Here is a 25075-nt window from a genome sequence, read left to right on the forward strand (position 1 = left end):
CGCCATGAGGCTTTTAGGATTTTGGTCCCCTGACCAGGTATCAAGCCTGGGCCATGGTATTGAAAGCCCTAACCACTGGACCACCAGGGAACGCCCAGTCATAGGAAAATATCTTAAACTGTATATGAATGAACATTATGTGGTTTTAACAAATGCACAAAAAATAATTTACAAAAGGCAAAGATGGTGTTACTGATAGGTTGATCGTGTTATGCAAGTGTCAGTTTATAAAAGCTTGGGAAAGGGAGATGGTTTGACTCAGAATAATTCCCTACCTACAACACCTCTGAGCGATTTGACTGTTCAGTCTGCTCCTCTGTCCCACTGAGAGATCAGGTTTCATTTTTGCCTTGGAGCCACGGTCCAGACCAATGCACAGTGCCTGCTTCATGAGAGGGAAGAGAACATACACCCTGTATGAGGGAAGAGAACATGCACACACGCAGACACAAGGATCCCGAGTCTAACCAGAAGGAAGCCACAGTTAGAAGTGGCTGCCCAATCTGCAAGGCCATTGCTAAGTGATTCTTCAATCTCTAACTTTTCTCACTGAATATCCACTCCCACTAAGATTGCATTTTGCAGACTTCATTTGAAGTGAGAAAACATGTCTTGCTTTGCCTCTAATATGTGGGTTTTTCTAGCTTTCTACTAACAGATTATGATCTCCAGACCTAGGTCTGAAGGCCAGTTTACCCAAGACTCTTCACACAGTAAGGTAGTCCACAATTTGCTATTTCAAGGTATGGGGAGGTGGTGGGTAGACAAAGAATCACAACTGCCTAGGGAGAAAAAAAGAGAGTTATAAGGGCAGCCTCCCTCTTGAGAGTTGAATTTGATCCTTTAAGGCTGGCAATTCAATCTTTTAAAAGGCACATCTCTGTTCTAATCAATCAAGCTTTCATTTCCAACAGCAATAACCTTCCCTAGGCACTCAAGAAATCAGAAACTAGAATCTTGGACATAGAAATTCAATACAGAATTTTCTACTGAGTTGACCTGGTCCTACAAACCTCCCCAGGATTTTGTCAGCAGGAAATCTGATGCTCCAATATATCATGGGATGCCAACACCATCTATCAGTTCAAATCTGTCACATTAGGTAGAAAAGATGTGGTTTGCATCCAGGGCTTAAGGAATAGAGGGTCTGATAAATCTGAGAAGAATCAAATATAAGTAATGTCCTCTGGTGTGTTTTCCAACCTCTCATCTTGGGTTTATTGTTTTGTGAAGACTATATCTGAGGTTGATTGACTAGATATTCTGGGCCTTAGGGGTTCTGATCCAAAGCACTTAGCTAGTGGCTTTGCAGATACTCTTAGCCAATAAGAGGGTCAAACGTCATGGATGTGATCTCAGCCCTCTGTTATCTTCATTAAGCTTTGTGGGAAGTGATAGGAAGAATCATACAATCTAGGTGACCCACACACAATGCAATTTAAGGTACAAGGTATTTTTAAGCAATTTTTTTTCTCCAAGGTGCCACATTAGAAATTTGCTCAGGGAACATCCAAATTTCCATAAGACTGGAAAAATAATAGTGTGGGCAAATGTATTCTAAGGGATGATTAGTCAATACTATATCATGTTATATCGTATCTTAACTGACTGAGGTCTGGATAGTTAATGGATGTGAAGTCACATTGCAGGGCTTCAGGTTGAAGCCCCTCACCCCCACCCCCACCACAGTAGGAGGCATGTAAGAGTTGGAAGCCATTTGACTTTCTAAGCCTGCAAAATAGGGATCAGAATAGCCGGTGTGCCAGGACAGCAAAGTTGTTTAAAGGTTCAAACAAGTAAGTAAACTATGATTTACTTTCTGTAAAAGTTAACATCATTGCTATATGGGCAGTTTTCAGTAGTAATAGTTCTGAGATCCTCACAGGTATGCTGCCTCTCTACATTGTACAGCAAGTTCCCAGTCTGCTAGAATTCTTTTAGAAAAACACTTTATTGATGTATGATTGACATACAAAAATTTGTACATGTTTAATATGTATCCAATTTGATGAGTTTGGAGATAAATATTAACCCATGAAACTATCACCACAACCTACAACAGAAACATCTCCAGTAGCACTGAAAGCTTCCTCCTGCCCTAATTATTTATTATTGTTTTGTGTGTGTGTGTGTGTGTAACCTAAGCTTTACCCTCTTAGCAAAATCTCAAGTATACAATACAGTATTGTCAACTATAGGCTCTGTGCTTTAAGTAGAAATCTAAGGACTTATTCATCTGTATAATTGAAACTTTTGAATCAAATTCATAGTTAAAAATTTCTTGCCACAAGTATCCTGAAAGTTTTTACAGCTTAGTTGGAAGCTAATCTTCTTTATATGTTAACAGTATCATCATAAAACAAAGGTAACAATATTGCATTCCATGACCCTTTTAGATAAGTTCTGATCATGTCATTGGACATGCAGTTATAAAAGTCACTTGTAATGATTGCATATTTAGATGTTCTTGCCACTGCTTTTTGTACAATGAATACATGAAATAATTCTGAGTCAGTAGAATTGCTTAAAAATCTTGTTAGCTCTTATCTTCTAGACATTTAATAGACAAACTTCAGCAACGCTATCTCTCTGAGTTGCTCAAATACATGTAGATATGATATTTTTCCTTTGCTACCAAGTCCTCCTGCTGAGCCAACCACCATCTCGGGACCTGACCCAGGACTGCGAGCTCCAACACATCAGTGGAGGTATCCATGCTGCGAGGCATTGGAGATGCACACAGGATGGAAAATTAATCCATCCTGTGGCCAGAGTTGGAACTGCCTAGAAATCCTCCTGACTCCCTAACGACTCTGGTTAAGACAGCCTGGTAGTAGCTGTTCTTAAATGCTTGGTGTGAGCCTGGGTGCCCCAGAATAGCTTTAATCAGGTGGGATGGGGCAGGAGACAGTCACAGTTGTTTAAAGGTTCAAACAAGCAGATCAGTCACTTAACCAGAGGCGGTGCTGAAAAATGTAACTGCCAGAGAACCAGTTTGTGGTTTGCAAACAGGACAAATGGGTGTGGGCTGAAAATGTGGCATAACCACCCAGGAAGAACTGAAATTGCCAAGCAGGAGGCATAACTACACGCCCTGGTTATGACCTCTTGCCTGGCAGCTCCCAGCAACGTAAGGCCATGTCCGTTATCTGTAAGAAAATGAAGGTATCTACCTGAAAGTAAAGAAGGGCTGAAGGCGGGACTTCACCTATTAGTGCGGGTCCGAGGGCAGCAAGGCGCGCCAAGGGGAGCCCTGGACACAGAGGAGACCCCAGCGTTCCTGCCCTAGCTCTGTCACCGACAAGACCAAATCTTGCAAATGCTCTGGGCCTCAGCATCCTCATTCACGAAATGGGAATAACTGTACCAGCTGCATCTTCCTTGCAGTATTGTGTTGAGGCTCAAGCAAACCATCAAGAAGTTTCTAAGAACTCCTGGTGTTCCCAGAAGTATAGATCCTAAGGGGGGCTGGGATGAGGATGAGGAAGAGTATCTGGCCTGGAGTATTCACAACAGATTTTGGAGAAACTGGGACTCAAACCTGGGAAACAGTAGTAAACCGTTGGACAGAATTTGCACAAGGACTCTGTTTCAGAATACAACTTCTAATTCCTCTAAGATTTCACAAGCAAGGAGGGTGTCCATGGAGAGGCACAGCTGAGGTGGATCCTGAATGGTGAGGACAAATGAGCTGCACAAAAGGAGGGAAGGACAGGTGTTCCTTGTGAGAGGGGATGCGTCAAGGCTTGGAGGGAATAGCAAGCAGTGTTACTCAAGGAGGCATGAATCAACGGGCAAAAAGCTCAAGAGTAGGGAATGACACGGTGTAGGTCGGATGAGACCAGATTAAAGTAGCAGTGAAACCAGACAGAAGAGGCATTTAGGAAGAAAGAGAAAGTTCCAGGAGAGTTTCAAGCAATAGTTTAAGGAAGATTAGTCTGGCAAGTAATATGCAGGCTGGTGGCAGCTAAGATGGAAAAGAACAAGGAAAATTATCTATTAGCCATTCATAGCAGTGGTAATGGAGAGAAATGGAGAGATAAGAAACAAAGGAAAAAACTGAAAAGTATGGATGACTAGCTGGATGTAGAGGATACCCTGGTCCTCAGTGGCGGTAAAGACTGAGACCACTTTGTTTGGGCTGCTTTCTTGGACAGTGGTTTCAAGCCATTGTGTCCAGAGTATCGTGAGTACAATCGACTCATTGATAAGGAAAATTTTTTCTCGCTGCCCACAGCTTTCATCACTTGGTTCTGTAAGTGGGGTTTTCTTGATTCTTTCCATCTCGATTTAACATAAACTCCTGCTGTCCAGTTTTGCAATAAACGTTTATCGCTGTGTCCTTTTGTTGCTTTTTCACACTATAGGGGCACCAGAAGGAGAAGAGAGGGAGGACAGGTTCAAGACAAGATATAATTGCTGAAAAGCTCCCTAGCCTGGGAAAAGAAACAGTTATCAAAGTCCAGGAAGCACAGTGCTGCATACAGCCAAAACACATTGTAATCAAAATGATGAAAATTAAATATAAACAAAGAATACTAAAAGCAGCAAGTGAAAAGCGCAACAAATAACATACAAGGGAACTCCCATAAGGCTATCGGTTGATTTTTCAGCAGAAACTCTGCAGACCAAAAGGGAATGGCAATGTAAAGTGATGAAAGGGAAAAAAATCTACAACCAAAAATACTCATATTTTTTTTAACCTGTGGAACTCGGAAGCTTGAAAGTAGACTTATGTGTAGAACTCATCATTCTTTATCTGTACACTATTTGTATGAATTTTAGCCACTGGATCCTAGTGGTAAGACGCAATTCCAAAGTAGCCCACTAGATGGAAGACAATAACTACTTTCTCCCCACCCCATCCCAAATAAATGAAAGGGTGGGAAAACTAAGCACTGTGGCTTCACACATTTCTGTTTGTCTTCTAACCTCTTATAAGAAAACACAGACTTTTATAGCGACATCTATCTGCATTGCGCTGAAAAAGTGAGAGAAGGATTTTCAGACTAGTGAGACCTAAGTACACTTTTTCCCCCTGAAGCTTTTGGTTTGACTTTGTTTGGTTTTGCCCAGGAAGGACACAGTGGAGGGAACAAATAATGAGCGTGGTCTGGATAACAGTTTGAAGAGAGAGACCATTGATTACAATACAGTATGTATTGACTGACTGGTTGATATCTGCATGGCAGGGTTGGGGGAGTTCGGTGGGAAGGGCACGATGGGAATCTACAGATGGAAGCCGTGGTCACAATGAATAACAGTGAGACTGTTCCCTAAAGTCACAGAGCAAAATCATCCAAGGCTCTGTGCCACCGTCTCAGCCCTGACGCCCCAGTGGTGAGAAACTCCGAGTTGCTTAAGGGAGGCATTTACTTTCCCTTCCTCCTCCAGGATAGAACTGCACTTCATCAACTTAGCGGAAAGCAGCTGACAGTGGACTTCACACCTAACTCGAATAAGGAATTGCTATGAAAAGTGACCCAGCGAGGATAACTGCCCTGCGCGGTTCGATGAGGTCACGGCAGGCAGGAGGGTAAGGACTCCAAGAACCGCAGCAGCAGCATCGGGGGCCCAGGACCCGGACCCGGACCGGGATGCGCCCCGGAAGCCAGCGGCTCCTGGCGGTAGCGAGGAGTGGTTAAGTGCAGGTAACGAAAAGGTTAAGTGTTTTCCTCGTCGCAGCTCACCTTCCACTGCGGAGGAGCTGCCAGGCCAACCGCAGGCTCCAGCTGCGCTCACGTGACTTCTCCTCCCAGTTTTCCAACGGGAAGCACGCGCAGATCTGTGTAGTGTTATTACCATATATAGAGAGAAACTGCTAGGCGAAAAACCCCGGAGAAGCCTGAGTCAGTTGCCTTAAGTAGGAGTGACCGGCCCGGGGAGGGGGTGGTTAAGAGGAAACCTGCCCTGCAGCACACATCATTACTAACGGTGTCAGGTCTGCTGATGATTCAGAAGACAGATCAGAAAAGGGAAGTGCTGCAAATGGGCATCTAACTGCAGGAAAGGTTATTAAACAGCTATTAAAAATTCTGGAGAACTAATGAAAGACAGACTTTTCTCAACCTTGATTTTTAAAGATGATAAGTTCTAACCTTCTCCCTACGTGTACTTGTTTTTTTTATTTAAACAAAACAAAAAATATTCTAAATAGAAATAGTCCAGTGGATGATCTAAGACAAAATCTCTGTGACTGAAGCATTGCTGCCGGTTAAAAAATAATGCAAGTTACACATGAGGTATCCTTACTGACCAGAAATGATTATGGATGTGTAACTGCTTTGATGTTGTGACATAATTGTTACTGGCAGACTGAAAAATAGACCCACCAAGAATTTTGACCAGAATGGTATCAAAGGGAGGTCAGGGACTTTTGGATGAAGGTCTGGAAAAGAATTGAAAGCTTTTACATCTATTCCTAGCGTTTCCATCTTGCCAGTGTGTGCATAGTTCAAACTACCTCAGTTTTCCACTCATAAAATGGTCATAGCATCTATCTCTACATAGTTTTTAGTACTCTATTAAATTTTTCTGAGATTATGTCCATAATGCTTTCTGAACCTCTTGAAAGCAATAGAGTCTCACTTTTAAAAACTTTCCTGTCACAGCGTATTATCTGATCATCAACATATAGTTTTTAATATAGTTTTGTTGATGATCAGACAATAATAAATAATGCCTGTAACTTGGGAAATTTAAACATGAATAAATAACCAGAGTGAGCCTATAGGCTTATTCTTGGATTCCATAAAAGTGGCCTCCAAAAGGGCAGAGTATTCTGTGCAAGTCAACTAGGAAAACCACTCTATAATGTTGCTAAGATTAAGCAACGTGACAGAGGAAACCAAATAACTACCCACTGAGAGTCTCCTTGTGTAAAGTAATAATTCTGCAGATTTCCAAATGTATCCCCCAAAACAATACTTTCCCACTAAATTGACTGTCATTTCTTTAATAGAAGGCAACATTCTCATCCTGGAAAAATCAAGCAGTAGAGAAATGCAAAAAAGAAAAATGTGAATATCCCCTACAGCCTTACACTCCCCAGAGACCAGAGAGATCAAAACTATCCTGCCTGACCTCTTTCTAAAGATAAGCATGTACACATACACATGCACACACGTGGATGTGATCATAATATAGATAATGCTCTACAAGGGACTTCCTTCACTTGATTCATTTTATATAACTTTACACATTAATATGTATACATCAACCCCATTGTTACTACTGGCTGCAGCCATTGACTGATATAACTGTTTATCAGTTCTTCCATCTCTCATGAAGCCTTAGGGTTCCCCTCAGTGATGTTTTCAGATTACAGAAAATGTTGCCGTGAACATCTTTAAATTCTTATATATCCATGATCAAGAATTTCCCCTAATGGTAAATTATAATAAGAGGGATTTCTGTTCAAAGTCAGGAGACTTTAAAAATGCTGTAGTTTCATTTCCCTTTCCTCAAAAGCACTCACATGCCCACTGTGGACTTACAAAATATTCACAAAATGAAAGCTGAGAGTTATGTTTTATTCAGTGGGAATTTTTAGGACTTCAACCCTGGGAGCATCTCAAGTAAGCCTGAGATAACTGTTCTGAGGAGGTGAGGGGAGGAGTCAGGTTATATAGAAGTAAGTTTTGCAACAAAGGGCAGGTAATTGGAACATCATAAGATTATTGTTAATTAAAGAAAACCAGATATCCCAAGTTATGAAAGATGCAAGAGTTGGGCCTCACTGAAATAAATCACTCCTTTATATACACCTCAGCTCTCTGGGGCCCGCATCCTGTGCTTTCGCAACCCTGAGCTTCCTCAGGGCTCATGTAGGGAGTGGCTGCAGTCTGATGGCTGCTGGACTGCAGGTACTCTTCTCCTTCCTGGGTGCCCTTGGGCTCACTGGCTCACTAAGCATGGTGGCTGCAATAGCTGATGGCTGTGACATCCTTTGTTTACTCCTATGGCAGGAAATATTCCATTTCTCACCGCCTACTGAATTGTATGAGGGTCTATTTTCTGTTGCTGCTGTATTTGCAGCTCAAGCCATTCTTGTTAAGATATGTTGGAAGTCTTACCAGTTTAAGCATCATGGTACTGTATCAAAGACCCCTCCAAAGAATATCAGCTGATCCAGCCAATCAGTTTCTGTTCCCCTGGTTTTCAACAGCAGGCAGACAACAACAGTGCCCACTTTACTATTAGTTCCATGGGTACCTTAACGTGGCACTCTGGAAAACCTCTCCCCAGAGTGTGGCTTAGACATGACCTGTCGGAGATGCCTTCACTCCCCATTGCCCAAGTCTGAATGGTGAGATTTCCACTTTCCCACAGACCTCAGCTTGCATGCTAGAGTCTGCAGGGCCTCCTCGGACCCAGGAAAAAGAAAAGGTGGATGAAGTGATGTCTGCCATTAGTTCATATCTCTTAGACAACTCTCCTGGAGGGGAGGCCAGGAAGTGCGTGGTGGAAGGCAAATCCCACGAGGGAACACTGCAAAAAGACCCCCTCCCCTATGATTTTTTCCTCCCTCTCTTTCTTTTTTTTAAATTGAGGTATATTGACATATGGGCTTCCCTGGTGGCTCAGCAGTAAATGATCTGCCTGCAATGCAGGAGACTTGCAGGAAATGTGGGTTCAATCCCTGGTCAGGATGATGCCCTGGAGGAGGGCATGGCTACACCCATTCCAGTATTCTTGCCTGGAGAATTCCATGAACAGAGCCTTGCGGGCTACAGTCCATGGGATCACAAACAGTCGGACACAACTGAGCGACTAAACAACAATGTTGACATGTAAGATTGTACTAATTTTAGGTGTACAACGTAATTTAATATTTGTATTGTGAAGAGACCAGTTAACATCCATCACCACACAGTTATAATTTTTTTTCTAAAGATGAGAACTTCTAAGATTTACTGTTTATCCTCCTCTCTTGATTTATCCTTTGTTATACCAGTTTTTATAATCTTTTTTCTTTATTGACCAGGCAGTTCTACATATTAGTTTAGTTCTACTGGTGGTCACTATTATATTTTACCAAAGACATGTGAGTCCACATTTCTCTCTCAGACTCTAACAGCAATTATAGCAATGTTCTGGACTTTCTACCCCAATGGGAACCCTTTGCAGGTCTTTATTTTTTCTTCCTGCCCTTCTTCTTTCCTTTCCCCAGGCTTTACTGAATAATCTGTCCAATTTTCCAGACACTGTAATAATTATTTTCTTACAATATGACTTATTTTTTAAGATTACTTTTAATTGCATCACACTTCATTTCTTAGAATTTATTTAGATTTTACTCTATATTTTATTGGATTTTTACTACTTAGTGTCCTTTCTTATATATCTTTTCCTTTCTTGTAATCCTTACTCTGATTCAGATTTTATTTAACTAAAATATCTTCACAAGTAATTATTCAAAAAAAGTACATGACTGGTATATTATTACATTCTGATTTTCTGAATATAATTCATAGTTACCATTCTTTTCCTTTTCCTACCATTCATTCTTTCCATTTTCTTTTCCTCTAATAAAACCTCACACACTTCATGGTTCTTGATATTAGAAATGGGCTTTGAAAAATAATGCTGTCATTATTTGATGAACATTTTCAATTTTCAAGATTCAGCAGGTACTTTCTCTAGCTTTGAAGAATTGTTTTATATTATTTCATTGATTTTTGTCCTGCTTCTGTTTTTGCATTTAGAACTCTGATTATTCTTAGATTGGACTACTAAATCTGTTCTCCAAGGTGTTTTTCTTTTCTCACAATCTTTCTTGTGTGTATACTCCATCAATGTAATCCAGATTTGGGGTTGTCATATTATTCACTGTCATTATCTAGATTTTTTTTTTTTGGCAATTATAGTTTTAAATTTTTGTCAAAGAACTGTTTATTTTCAGAGCATTTATTTTGGTGAAAACCTGGTTTGTTGGTTGGTTGGCTGGTTTAGTGGATTCAATATAGTCTCAAATCTCATTGTGAATATGAACTAGGAGTTTTTTCCTAATTCCCCTGGATCTTGTTTCATGGAGGTCCCTTTGTTCTGAATGGTCATCTTGGTGCTCCCCTTCTGACCAGAAGATTCTACCTCTGTAGTTAGTGATGTTGCTGTCTAGCTGATTTACTTGTATTAGCAGGTACATAGATCTGGCTCTGGGGTCTCCTGGGAGGAAATGATCGGAGCCTTGACCAAAAGGAGTGAGTGAGCCGCTTCTTAGGCAGGCTGGTGATGAGGGAGGGCATAGTGCAAGTGGCTTCCTTTCAGGTATGCCAGAGGAAAGCACCCTGGCATGCTGAGCCCGCTCCACAGGCAGGCAGCAATGGGGCCAACCGGGATTGGAGCTATTCCTCTGGCCAACTGAAGGAATTTGGGCCAGCGAGAAGATGCCTTCAAACACAGATCTGACTGTGGAGTCCAAGGGTTTCCCTGAGGAGAGGGAGCAAGACCTCATGGGCTTTCTTATAACCTGACTCCCCTCACTGTATAGCCTCTGTAGGAATTTTCTGTTGCATGACAAATGACCACAAAGTTAACGGCTTAAAATAACACATGTGTATTATGTCATAGTTTGCATGGGTCAGGAGTCCAGGCATGTCCTCTGATCAGGCTCCACCAGGCCACCATCTCATCCCACATGAGGCTCTAGATTCTCTCTCAAGCTCATTAAGTGTTTGGCAGAATTCGGTTTCTTGCAGCCAGATGACCAGGTCCCCGGTTTTCTTGCTGGGAACTGTGCTCCGTTCCTAAGGCCACTTGATGTCTCCTGCTGCATGGCCCCCAAGGCAGGCCACAAAGCAACTCTCTGCAGCTTTCCAGGCCCCTTCAGGCAAGTGTAGGGTGTTCAGACTGCCATGTCATGGCTTAGGACGTAAAGAGCGTTCTATGACTGGGTAGAGGTTGGCCTGAGGTCCCTGAGATGCAAAAGTGATTATTAGGGATGACATGTTTCAATCTGTTTAAGAAGAACACAGTCTCTAGGAAAGGAATTTTAAGACAGAGAGGGCAGTTTAGGTAATAATACTAATAGCATGATCCAGACCAAAATCCAATGCCACAGAAGAACAATGAGTTTCTAGAAATAAAATTATCTTGAGGATGCTCTGTGAAAGACACTGTGGAGAGAATGAGAAGAAGCCAGGGAGGAAATATCTCACAAGACATGTCCGATAAAGGATGTTTACCCAAAATATAGAAAAAAACTGTTAAAACTCAACAATAAGAAAATTAACAACCAGATTTAAAAATGAGCAAAATGAGATGCCAACACACACCTATTAGAATGACCAAAATCCAGAACACTGATCCCACCAAATGCTCACAAGGAGCATTTGAACCCTCATTCATTGCTGGTGGGAATGCAAAATGGTGCAGCCACTATAGAAGACCATTTGGCAGTTTCTTACAAAACTAAACATACTCTTACCAGGTAATCCAGGAATCACATTCTGGTATTTATGCAAATAAGTTGAAAACTTATGTCCACATACCCCACCCTCCCAAAAAAAGTGACCTCTCAAGCCATGAAAGACATGGAGGAAACCCAAACATAAAGAGCTAGTTAGAAAAGGCTACATGCTGTATGATTCCAATTATACGACATTCCGGGAAAGGCAAAACTATGGAGACATAAAAACACTGGTTGCAAGTGAATAGGAGAGAGGGGATGATGAATAGGCAGCCACAGAGGAATTTTTAGGGCAGTGAAACTATTCTGTACGACACCACTATAGGGAGACTCTCTGTACTTTCTGCTCAGTTTTGTTGCAACCTGAAACTTCGGTTGATCTAAAAAACAAAGTCTATGTAAACATCATGAGGAACATGGGTTTCTAAAGGATCTGTAAAGACTGGCTTGAACATATGCGTAGCTGATGTTTAGTGTTTCTTCCAGCCCAGTCGCTCTGGCTGGCACAAAGCCTGTGCCCGGGAGCGATGGCTGTGTGGCTCTATTCACTGAAGACGCAGCCTGAGCACAGAGCAAACCCAGCTAGGCTCCTTCTCCCTAGGACTTCAATGGGGATGAGGACAGAGCAGTATTGTGTGGAGTAGACTAGCCACATCTGTTGCCTGAGGGTGACAGATATGCAACAAAACTCCCTTTGGCAGTGAGAAACAATGGCAAAGTTAATTCTTCAGATGTGAGTATTGTGCTCTCTTGGGAATAAGAATCAGACAGATGACCCTTTGAGTGACACTAAAGTCTAAGGGGGCTTCCCAGGTAGGCAGTGGTAAAGAATTTGCCTGCCAATGCAAGAGACATTGGGTTTGATAGGAGACAGGAGACTTGGATTTGATCCCTGGGTCAGGAAGATTGCCTGGAGGAGGAAATGGTAACCCATTCCAGTATCCTTGCCTGGAAAATTCCATGGAGAGCCTGGTGGGCTACAGTCCATGGGTTCACAAAGAGTTGGACACAACTGAGCACACACACACACAAAGTTCAAGAAGGATACTTAGGTGTGTCATGGGGGTGATGAAATAGAACACTGGAGGGAGAGTTAGACACTGATCTCCTAGATAATTTTGGAACTGGAGGGTTTCCATTCATTTTGGAAAAATAGAATAATGTAACATCTACTCACAGATGATTGTATAATTTATTTTTTCCAAATACTTTGACTTTGTTTTATGTCCTTAAGTTTCCATCTGTATATTTGGAACTCAACGAGTATAGTGTGTGCAGGAGAAGGATTTGGGAAGCAATCCATCCATCTTAGAGTCAAAACTAAAAATAGTTCAGTTAACTTTGTATCCAGATAACTTTTTAAAAGAGAAAACACTAGATTGAAATCACAGCATATTTGACAAACAACATAATCCATGCGCCTCTGCTTTCTTAGTGGATTGAGATCCCCTGGGAATCCACAACAGGATGTGGCGAGGAAATCCTACAGCAGCTACTTAGATGGAGTCTCTGAGTTGCTGCTTTGGTTTCGCTTTAATGTTCCTGGATTCTCAGGCTCATTCGTTTCCTTTCTTCTTTGGCTTCTTACTTGGCTATAAACTGGTCAAACCACACCCATTAGAAAAACTAGTATCAAAAAGAGAAAGAAGAAAGGTGGAAGAAAGGAAGGGAGAGAGAGAGAGGAAGAGAGAAGAAGGAAGAAAGGGAGGGAGGAAGGCAGAGTGGGGGGTGGGGAGGAAATAACCAGCGCTGATCATAATGTGGGGAAATTGGGACCTTTGTGCATTGCTGAAGCGAGTGTGAAATGGTGCCATGCTACAAAAACCAGCATGGCAGTTCCTCACAAAATTAAACAAAATTACCATATGATCCAGCAATGCCACTTCTGGGTATCCACCCAAAGGAATTGAAAGCAAGCACTGGAAAAAGATATTGGGTACACCCAATATCGTAGCAGCATTATTCATAAGAGCCAAAAGATGGAAACACCCCAGTGTCCACCGATGGATGAACGAGTAATGTCGTCTACACATACAATGCATACAGTGGAGGATTATGCAGCCCTAAGAGGCATGAGCTGCTGACACACACTTATTACATGGATGAACCTTGAAGACAATATGCTAAGTGAAATAAGCCAGGCACACAGGGGCAAATATCGCGTCTTTCCACTTACAGGAGGTACTCAGAGTAACAGTTAAATTCATAGAGACAGAAAATAGAATGGTAGTTTCCAAGGCCTGGAAGGAGGGGACAATGGGAGTTCGTGTTTAATGGGTAGAGGGTTTCTGTTTGAGAAGAAGCATAAGTTCTGGTGGTGGGTAGCAGTGGTGTATTTACCTAATGCCACTGAGCTGTATACTTATAAATAGTTAAAATAGTAAATTTTATGTCACGCATATTTTGCCACAATAAAAATTATTCAGAAAACGAAAAACCATTGGGCCGTGGGAATGGAAACATGGCTTTCAGAGCCAGGTGGCTGCACTGTTCCTGTACAACACTTAGCTCTGTGGTCACCCTCCCTTCTGAGACCTGTAAGTCTGTGTTCATTCATTCACTTATTCATTTTTGTTCACTAATGTTTAATGTTTATTAAGCACATACTGTGTGTTCAGTTTACTCTGAAACTATAGAATAGTTCAAAAACCCTTGATTGCAGTTCAGATGCATCAAAATCATCAACATATGGCAATAATCAAAATTGCTTGCTTTCCTCACTGCACATTTTTCACATTCAGATATAGATTTGATTCTGAAATCAGAGTATCACAAAATATCAAAGCTGGGAGAAAAATGACCTAGCCTAGTAAATTATTTAGCAGAGTAATATTTTTTCAAATAAAATGCTACAGGGATCACTAATATAACAAAATAAAATATTAAAACTGGTACATAGCCTTCTTGGACAGTCAGTTTTTTACTGTTGGGTCAAAAACACGACATCGATGGTGGCAGACTTAAGCATATTCAAAAACTCCTGACTCCCAAGGTACACCAGAGCTTTTAGGCAGCCACGGGGGCCTAAATCCCATAGGATTTAGGTCAATATCCCATATTGAATTTACCCCTTCATCCTACAGATTTAATTGATCAACCACAAAACACGTTACAATTTTTTGTTGTGATTTTTAAAGAACAGTTCTAAGGTACACCTGAAAATTGAAATAATTTGTTCTTTGACTCAGTTTTGTTTTTTTAATCTGTAAAGCAATTGAAGATTAGAAAAGTCTGCATGGCCATGAGGGTGGTTTTTGATAAATGTGGTAGAGTACAGAGTGTGGACTTGGAGCCCCAAAATCTAGGTTCTGGTTCTAGTTCTGCTAGTGTGAGACGTGGCAAGAATCAGGTCACCTCCCTGATCCTGATGCTGTGTTATTTCTGAAAGTAAGGATAATAATGCCCAAGGCACCTAGTTTCTGAGGTTACCATGTACACGTGAGTTAAGCTTATAGTTTGAAGTATGTTTTTGCCATAGTATAAGAAAATGATAGTAACGATCCCCCAAAACGGAGTTCTTTTAAGTTTAAATAAGATGGTGTGTACATTTAACTCTGTATATTAATAAACATTAGAAGTTTGTTAGTCTAAATATTTTTAATTTATAAAAATGAAACATTACTTGTTTAAAAAAAAAAAAAGCCAAGTAGAGTCTGTAAACAAGTTTTGAAGTCTACCTCTGTCATTGGGTAGGAATTTCTAGAGATTAAAAATAGCAGTTAATTTCCCCTTCCCAGTAAGGAAATGTAATTTATTGGTCCCTCAAATGTATGATCACTCTACTCAGAGTTCAGATTGCCCAGTTCTTTCTCTTAATCAAATTTACATTTGGAATGCAAGATTTTAAAACATTAAACTTATTTTTCTATTAAAACAATTTTATTCATTTAAAATTTTAAGCTACATGCCTTTAAAAAATTTTTAAATATATTTATTTATTTGGCTGCACCGGGTCTTGGCTGTAGATGTGGGATCTCTTTTTCGTTATGGCATGCAAGATCTAGTTCCCTGACCAGTGACCAAACCCAAGCCCCCTGAACTGAGAGTTTTAGCCATTAGACCACTAGGGAAGTCCCTTAAGCAACATACTTTGATAAGGCTCTTCCTCTTCTGGAATGAATAGAAGCACAAAACATGTAATAAGGATTTCTGTTTCAGACTGATGCCTTTGATAATTATCAAAACACCTAAAACAGGATGTACCTATATAAGATGTGAAATTTTCTTGCTCTGTCAGAAGTATTTCTTAAACAGTGCTTTTTAATCAGCATTTTTTTTTCCCCAAAGAAATCAGTGCTCTAGGGCAGGGACTGGCAAACAAGCCAAGGCCTGCAAACCAAATATATCCCAATTCCTGTTTTGGAAAATGAAATTTCACTGGAACACAGCCATGCTCATTTGTTTACATATTGTCCAAGGCTGCTTTTGCATCATGACTGCAGTTGAATCATCGCTGCAGAGACTATATGGTTTTCAGAGCCAAAAATATTTCCTATTAGATCCTTTGTGGAAAAAAACTGCCCACCCTTGTTTTAGGGACTAGGTAGAGGAAAAAAGAAAAAGATGGTCCCCCCAGCCCTTTTTTTTTTTTTGCCTCAATGTTTCCATCAGGAGGTTCTAAAATATAAATACTCCACACTGAGTTGAAAAACAGCGTTCTATCTAACGCTAATGAAAGCCTGACATTGAAAGATCTCCTTTGGTCCGTGTGCCTCATGGTTGCACTCTGGGAAGTGAGTTCCCTTCCTTCCTCTGTCTGTGGAAGCAAAGACCGGGTTGCTGGGTCCAGACTCCCGAGGCAATAAGATTTTTTAAAGGGCAGACAACAGTGATACATAAACAACAAATAACAAAATGATGCAGATGCTTTGCACACGTTTTTGGTTGGGAGTGTGGACCACTTTGACCCTAGTGACACACTGACTGCTGCTGCTTTGGAACCTCAGGTTCGGGGACAACAGAGAGTGGTCGGTGGCCTCGCAGAGGCACCTTTCCTGTGGTCCCCACTCTGCAGTCCTGGGGCTCTCCCCATCCTTTTGTAGGTGAAATGTTTCCTGTGCCGGCCACAGCCTTAAACCCTGGGTATAGCCAAGCCTGATGCTTGTCCCACTCGATTCAAACCTCCTCGCTACGAAAGGCAATCCATTGCGCTTTTGCTTAAGTGCTTTGAGTTGGTTTTCAGTTTACTCATCATCACAGCAGTTCTTCGTCTGAATAGTCTCTGCAGCTCTAACATGCTAGGATTTTCTAAAATTTTTTATTGGAGTAGAGTTGATTTACAAAATGTTGTCTTAGTTTCTGCAGTACAGCACAGTGAATCAACTTTATTAATACATATATATGTATCCATTCTTTTAAAAATTCTTTTCCTATATAGGTCATTACAGAGTATGGGCTAGAGTTCCCCTGTGCTATACACCTTACAAAGTAAACATAATAAACGCACAAATCAGCTGTATTCCCATTCCTACAATTCAGAAATAAGTGAGAGAGAATTCTTCTGCCTCTCTCTCAACCAACAAGTATTAATATGCTTTTAGCTAATGGCACCCCACTCCAGTACTCCTGCCTGGAAAATCCCATGGACGGAGGAGCCTGGTAGTCTACAGTCCATGGGGTGGCTAAGAGTCGAATACGACTGAGCGACTTCACTTTCATGCATTGGAGAAGGAAATGGCAACCCACTCCAGTGTTCTTGCCTGGAGAATCCCAGGGACAGGGGAGCCTAGTGGGCTGCCGTCTATGGGGTCACACAGAGTCGGATATGACTGAAGTGACTTAGCAGCAGCAGCAGCAGCTGCAAGTAAGAGAAAACCAAGGCTCAATTTTCATTTGCCTTAAACAATCAGAAATAATTGGCTTACCGAAGTCCAGATATAAAGTGACTTCTTAAGCAGGACAACTAATTAACAGTCAATCTTAAGTTACAGCAATAAGGAACTGCAACACAGACAAATTTAAGTGACTTCTTAAGCAGGACAATTAATTAACAGTCAGTCTCAAGTTACAGCAATAAAGGACTGGGACAAAGACAAATTGAATATTTCTTAAGTGCTGTTTTGAAGACTAAATGAAAATCACTCATCTGTATCTAAATATCTAAGTAGTGGAAATCAGTGAGTAAATTCAGCAAATTGGCCATATGGGGAATTGATTACAGTGGGTGGACATGGATGAATTGACTTTTGGCCACCAACTTACAGCGGATGATGCCACGTTTGAGGGACCAGCAGATCAACAGCCACCCTGTCCCCCATCTAGGCCTTCCTCTCTTCCTGCCTTCTCCTGGTGTCAGCTTGGCCCAGCCTCGCTGCCTGGTAATTGCCGTGGTGCAGGCGTCACCTGCAGACACACCAGTAGGTAGAAGCAGAACTTTGGTTTCCTGTGTCTCTTTTTAAGATGGAGGGAAACTTCCCAGAAGCTTCCTCCCCACCCAAACCACATCACTGGCCTGAAATGACCCATGCCTGTCCATGTCTCAGCCTACCACTTGCAAGGGGCATTCATGGAGACCACTGGTGACTGATTCTCCAGAGCAGGCCTGCCCACTGAAGCACACAGCTACGCAGAGGAGAGTAGAAACTTTGACAAAGCTGTGTTGTTAGAAAAGAGAAGGGAGATGGCCAGAGTAGGAGCCGACAGTTTCTGCTGCCTTGTCTTTGTGATTTAACATATATATATATATTTCCCCACAGCAGTAAATGATTTTGGAAATGTGATTTCAACCAAAAATATAATTGCATAAAAACATCAGAGTTTATTTAACAAGTTCCCTGTTGAATTAGGGCAATTCAAATCTTCACTATTGTTAATCACTCAGTGTTTTGTCCTAAGACTATCGTATTCATGTTTGTAAACACATTACCTTGAAAAATGCTATTTCTCTTACTGAAATAAGTATTACCATCGACAGGTGCCTTTAGTTTTTCTTTTTTTTTTTTTGTATATACTGCAATTTTATTTCAATCGCACAAACGAAGTTAGCGTGTAGGAAATTTAAATGGAACAGTATGGTAAAAATAGCAGAGAAACAAAAATTCTACAAAGGAAGTACACCTAGAGCATGAGGATTCAACATTCATTAGTGTTTCATCTTCAGTTCTGATTGACACTTGATGCTTGCAAATTCTGAAACAAACTTTGAGATCATGATGACTATTCTGAAGAGATTTCAGCACCAGCACTAAGGTTGTACATTCAGTTGGTTTGCAGTTGACTTGTTAGCCATTTACATAGTGTGTAGTACAGATTTGTCACAGGTCAGATCACAGTGTTAAAGGAAGGAAGTACCTTCCTGTAATTAGAAAGGAGCCCCTAAACTGCACTCAGCTTAAGACATCCAATGTACAAGAGCACGAAAACCATCATAATAACGTGGCTCCAAGGAACATAGTTTTGATAAGGAAAATAACCTAAGCTTCTGTTTCCCGTTTTAATTACTGAAATCTCTAACAATGACATAACTGTCACACAGGACAGTAAATGTGTACAGTAATTCAATCACACTTCTTGGAAAGAACACATTTAGCAGTCTGGGATAAAGCAGAACGACAGGAAATAAAATGTGATTCAACACTGGTTCTTTTTGTCATTTTACATAGACATGTTAATATTTAGACCAAGGCACAAAACGTTTAGTGCATAAACCAGTTTCTTCTTCAAGATCTAGCATTTTTAGCGTAGTCTTTTATCTTACTTTGGACCACTTATACCCAGTACTCTATCCTACTGTTTAACTTAATCAACAAAATCAAAAATGATTTCTGACCAGATTTATGGGGGACATAAACATTTATATCTCCAAAGTGTTTGCATAACCAAAAGTACGGTAATAAAGATGGGAATGCCTCCTATTTCTTTAAGAAAGTAGTACTTTATAAGCTTGCTGCATCTTTAATGTCTTTACTGGTGGATGACAATATCTGATAGAAAAAGAACCGCATATTAGAATTATGATAGCTCATCCATCACAGATTAATCTAAAAATGAAGTTTCTACAGAAACAAGACCTGTTTTAATACGGGGAAAAAAAAATTTCCTCATTCAAACCTCTTTGAAGTGGTGATGGCTGCAAACCTGCATTTAGAAAACTATGCTATCAACAAGCTCTGTCTTATGAAGGAAGATTAAGAAATCCAGAAAGCAGACAACAGTGGATTATTTCTTCAAAATTTTAGTAAAACTACAGATAATCAAAGATTTCAAAGCAAATATGGCACATAACAACTCAAGCATAAACCAAGATGGAGAGCCTGGAGAATTTTTGATTTCCTAGATTTCCAAAAAATGCTATCATTGTAACATACAGGATTGCTCCCCTATTTTAATCTCAGAAGTTTCAAAGAAAAGGGAGTGCATTGCACACACACACACACACACACGTACGTGAGTGCCCACACAAACACGCACACGTACATGGTGGTAAGTAGGGCATCTAGTTCCTTCTTCCTACCACCTAACTCTCTATTTATTTTTTTTATTTATCTCTATTTATTTATCTAGTTTTTCAAGAAAAAAAAAAAATATGTACAATTTATATTATACATGCAGACTTTGGTAACCTTTACTACCAGTTCCTATGTTGACTCTCCCTCAAACTAGAAGAGCTCTTGGCCAATTTATTTTGACAAAATGTTTACTGACGATGTTGCCAAGCCCCATAAAATGAGTAAGACCTAATCTCTGTCTTTCCGAGCTTAGAATTCACTAGAGTTTTTCCCCAGTTAACCCTCAGCAGGTAGCGGTCTTTCGATGATCAGAACTGCCTGATTTATGTATGTATTTAATACTTCTTGAGCATCTGTTACTTGCCAGGTCCTGTCCTAGGACGGAGGAGTGTGATGCCCTCACGGAACTCGGTAGCATCCAGAGGCACTGAGGAAGTAGTCTAAGTGGACCTTTTGTAGTTGCTCCTCCCACCCATTGTTCTCAGGCCCTTTGCTCTCCGAAAGGAAACATCTGGCCTCCCTCTCTTTTTCTGAATACTTTTGAGGGAGGAGATTCATGTATATTTTCTCGATTCTGGCCTTGTCACTGATGTCATAGATAATGTAGCTTTCTCAACAAAGGGTTCAGCCAGAAATTTTAATTTGACAGACTTTGTTTCCTGATGCAGTCCACAGCAAACAAACAAGGCAGGAAGTGCTCACAATGAACTTGGCTGGTTGCTGCCAACCGCCCGGGAGAACTGGAATCCTGCTGACCCAGTGAGCTAACTGCATTCTCTCCTGGGACCCTGGACCTACTAGGGCAGTGAGAGGCCACAGAGCACTGGGCTCTGACTTGGCACTTCCGTTCAGTTTAGAATTTTTCAAGACAAAATTTCATGCTTAAACACAAATAGTTCTGCAGTTGCCCGGTGAACATGTCTTTGTTTGTTGTTTTAGTTTTACTGAAATATAGTTGACTTACAATGTTGTATTTAATTTCTGCTGTACAGCAAAGTGACTCAGTTATACACACACACATATATATAGGACGTTATTGTTAATTCATTCTATATATAATAGCTTGCATCTGCTAATCCCAAACTCATCTTTCTCTCTCCCATCCTCCCATCCTTGGCAACCCAAGTCTGTTCTCTATGTCTGTGAGCCTGTTTTTGCTTTGTAAATATGTTCATTTGTATTTTTTCTTAGATTCCACATATAAGTGATATCCCATGGTATTTGAACTTGGTTTTTAAAAAAGATATAAGCATTTCATTTTTACCAAAATAAAATAATAAGAATCTTTCTACCTTTTTGTGGTCCATCTAAACTGATGCAGTTAATAAATTCCTTTTTTGACTCAGGGACTTGATTCATAGACTGTTAAAGAGTTAGAAGGACTTTGGAAATGATCATGTCTAACGATGGGTGAGCCTGGCTGTCCACCCAAACAACATGGGGAGGTTTTAACAGTATAGTTTCCCAGGCCCCACATGGACCAAAGGAGTCAGATTCTCAGGGCATCATCAGGTCCAGGTGCCAGAAACATTGGTCTAAACCTCAGGTTTCACAGATGAGGAATTATCCGCCAAAAGTTTGATGGAGTCATAAATCATGTCATCAGAATTGAGACTTTCTTTTTTTTTTTAAACTCAAACATCAACTTCTTTCTTTAGTTTATTACCCGAGCAAAGAGGCTACCCTTGAATCCTTCTAAGGAGATGGGGAGAGGTCAGTAAATGAACAGCAGGGGCAGAAAAAGCAGGCGAGCCAGGGGGGCTGCAGAGTCATCTGCGAGATGGCAAAAACCACAGGAGAGAGGACAAGGGCGAGCTGAGCGGCAAGGCGTTCCTGCTGCAGGAGCAAGCCTGCTCCCAGCGACACCCCTCCTTTCCTGCGCAGACTGGAGCCCGCTGGGAGGGGCTGAGGACTGCGGTGAGCGCTGCAGTGTCGGCTTGCAGAGCAGAGCCGCCCCACGCGGTGATGCGGGAGCAGGATCTGACTCAGGGTGAGGTAACGCTGACTCAGGGGCCGCGCTCTGCACACACAGCTCGCTGCCGGCGCTCCCCACCCGGCAGGCAGGGAAGAGCTAGAGGGTCAAGGTAGCAGACACACATCAGCTGAAGCCCAGGCTGCTCTTTTCTGCTCAATGCAGATAAATACAGCAAAAGTGGCATGATACAGCTTTTTAGTAGAAAGACAGCAAAGGTTGATTTTTTTTTTTTAATGATATATATTTTAAAAGGAATATAATCTGCTGAGACTGAGTTCTCCATAAGATGCCTTTATTGAGAGGATCTGGTAGCTCAGCGGTAAAGAATCTGCCTGCAATGCGGGAGAGGCAGGTTCAATCCTTGGGTCGGGAAGATCCCCGGAGAAGGAAATGGCAACCCACTCCAGTATTCTTGCCTGGAGAATCCCATGGACACAGGAGCCTGGAGGACTGCAGTCAATGGGGTTGCAAAAAAGCCTGACACAACTTAGTGACTAGAGCACCACCACCGTTTACTGAGGCCCTACTGTGCAGAAGGCAGTGTTCCAGGTGTTAGCTTCTGGAACTTACATTCTTAGAACTGAAATCATAAATGTCTTTCAGAAACAAATACATAAATGGTTTCCTTTCCTTGGAGTAACAGCTTCCTGGTGGCTTTTGTTTTTTTTTTTTTTTTTGAGGTCTGCTTCTTTTCGTATTTAAGAGAGCAGCAATTTAATCAAATGAGAAGACCTAAAATAAAGATTGTGACATCCTAGCAAATACAAAGTATTAGGTTAATTTTGCTCTTTCGTAGCATGTTAGATGGAACTCCACAAAGCCACACATTATTATGAAAAGCAAAATTTTGTAAAGTCTGACCAAGGATCAAAATCCATAAACTATAACATAGTTTATATTATATTGTGGATTATATAGTATAATCCACAAACTATAACTCCACATTTTTTTACTCTTGTGTCAACCTAAAAAGTACTGGTATATAATTGTAACAATATCACCAATAGCTATAATTTATCGAACACTGTGTGCCAAACATTGTTCATTTAAAAAATTTAATCCTTACCATAAGCTTTGGAGGCAGGTCTTTTTACAGACGTGATAACTGAAGCACAGAGAGGTTAAGAAACATGTGTAAGAGGGGCTTCCCTGGTGGTCCAGTGGCTAAGACTCTGCGCTCTCAATGCTGGGGGCACAGCTTCCATCCCCGGTCAAAGGAACTAGATCCCACATGCCGCAACTAAAGGTCCTGCGTGCCTCAACTAAGACCTGGTGCAGTCAAATAAATAAATTAACATAAAAAAAAAGAAACAGGTCTAAGATTACACCGTTCTTTTAACTTTTTATTTTGTATTGGAGTCTAACCGATTAACAGTGCTGTGATAGTTTCAGGTGGAGAGCAAAGGGACTCAGTCATACATATACATGTGTCCATTGTCCCCAAACTCCCCACCCATCCAGGCTTCCAGATGACATTGAGCAGAGATCCCTGTGCCATACAGCAGGGATCTGTAACAGTTGGTTATCCATTTTAGATATAGCAGTGTACACATGTCGATCCCAAACTCACTTCTCTTCCCCGCATCCTCCCCCCTTCACCCCCAGCGCCTAAAATGACATAGCACTTAAACCAAATTCAAAGCCAGTTAGTTTGATGCCCAAGCCCCCGTTATTCACAAACAAGCTTTGGTGCCTCCCCAGATATCCTCATGAATTGATCGTGCATTGTAAGTGGGAAGAGCAGAGCACAGTGGTTAAATGCCAGGGCTTTGATGTCAGGCACATCCTCTGCATCCTGGCTCTGCTGCTGCCTGGGCAAACAATGCCTGCCTCACTGAGTTGTCCTGGGAGCACAGGATAATTCGTGTTAAGCAGATAAATCAGTTCTTGGCTCTTGGCTCTCAGTTCATGCTGACCATAATAACTGTGGTCAAAAAGATGATGGTGGTGACTATACAGGAGCCAAAACCTTGGCTTTGGTATGTAATCTCCTTTTTGTAGTTCAGGCCTTCAAATTCTGAAGTTTGAGTTTGTGAATCTCTTAAAATTAATGACAAATTATCATCAGATTGTTGGTTTGTTTCTTTCTTAACTCATCACCACCATTATCAAATTGGGAGGTAGCAGAGTGTTATTGTAAAGAGCAGGAAATTTGAAGCCAGGAGAAGGTGTAAATCTTGATTCTGACACTTACATGATGTGAAAGTTTGGACTAATCATTAAATGTCTAAACCCATATTTCTCAAGCTGTTGAAGGAAAGGAGCAATTTTTTCTTTCCCTTCCTCTCTTTTTCTTTCTTTCCTTCCTTCATCCCTACCTCTTTCCATCTCCCCTTTCTTCCTTCTTTCCTTCCTTCCTTTCTTTCTGGTTGTTTCAAATCTCTTATGGACCAATCCCTTTGCAAAATATGATAGAAATTGCTGCTGCTGCTGCTTAGTCACTTCAGTCATGTCTGACTCTGTGCGACCCCATAGACGGCAGCCCACCAGGCTCCCCTATCCCTGGGATTCTCCAGGCAAGAACACTGGAGTGGGTTGCTATTTCCTTCTCCAATGCATGAAAGTAAAAAGTGAAAGTGAAGTCACTTAGTCGTGTCCGACTCTTAGCGACTCCATGGACTGCAGCCTACCAGGCTCCTCCGTCCATGGGATTTTCCAGGCAAGAGTACTGACGTTGTTGCCATTGCCTTCTCTGAGAAATATCTAGCAATGTACAATTCTACAAACCTAAATGATCTCAATTTCTGTTCTAACCTCGCTGAGGAGATTAACAGATACAAACTACTTTAAGCTTTGATTTCATAATCTATAAAACTGGGACCCTACTACTTACTTCATGTGATTGTTATAAAAAATTAAGTGAAATAATGTGGATAAAATGCTTGCCTCAGGGGTAGGGGGCACTGAAGAATTGGGAGCCCTTAGGAGCGCCTATTCTTGGCCCACACCAGGAACAAGGACATGAGAAAGGGCTGTGAAAGGCATCTCAAGTATTCATAGCTGAGTCTCATATGAATCTATTTTTTCCCCTATCTCTCTGTGCAGCTGAGTTGTTCCTTGGGAGATATATTCAACAACTGCAGTGTTCTTGGTGATGTTTTAAAAAGGTAAGTGACCAGCCTGGGCTAATCCTTGAGTCAGGCCAAAGGCCTGTGCCCTCTGAACTCAGCCCACAGTTCCATCTTGCTCAATATAAGGATAACCCTAGAACATCACTAGAGAGAAGCAGTGTGGACCTCACAT

General features: G+C 41.3%; 1 long non-coding RNA gene across 1 annotated transcript; it reads left to right on the forward strand.

The window, feature by feature from the left end:
• The first annotated feature begins 4349 nt into the window (after positions 1-4349).
• LOC112449262 (uncharacterized) lies at positions 4350-25030 on the forward strand. The gene is made up of 3 exons (XR_003037737.2): positions 4350-5155; positions 5395-5651; positions 24878-25030. It is a non-coding gene; the product is annotated as an uncharacterized lncRNA (long non-coding RNA).
• Positions 25031-25075: the final 45 nt, after the last annotated feature.

Source organism: Bos taurus, chromosome 13, assembly GCF_002263795.3.
Source record: "Bos taurus isolate L1 Dominette 01449 registration number 42190680 breed Hereford chromosome 13, ARS-UCD2.0, whole genome shotgun sequence".
NCBI lineage: Eukaryota > Metazoa > Chordata > Mammalia > Artiodactyla > Bovidae > Bos > Bos taurus.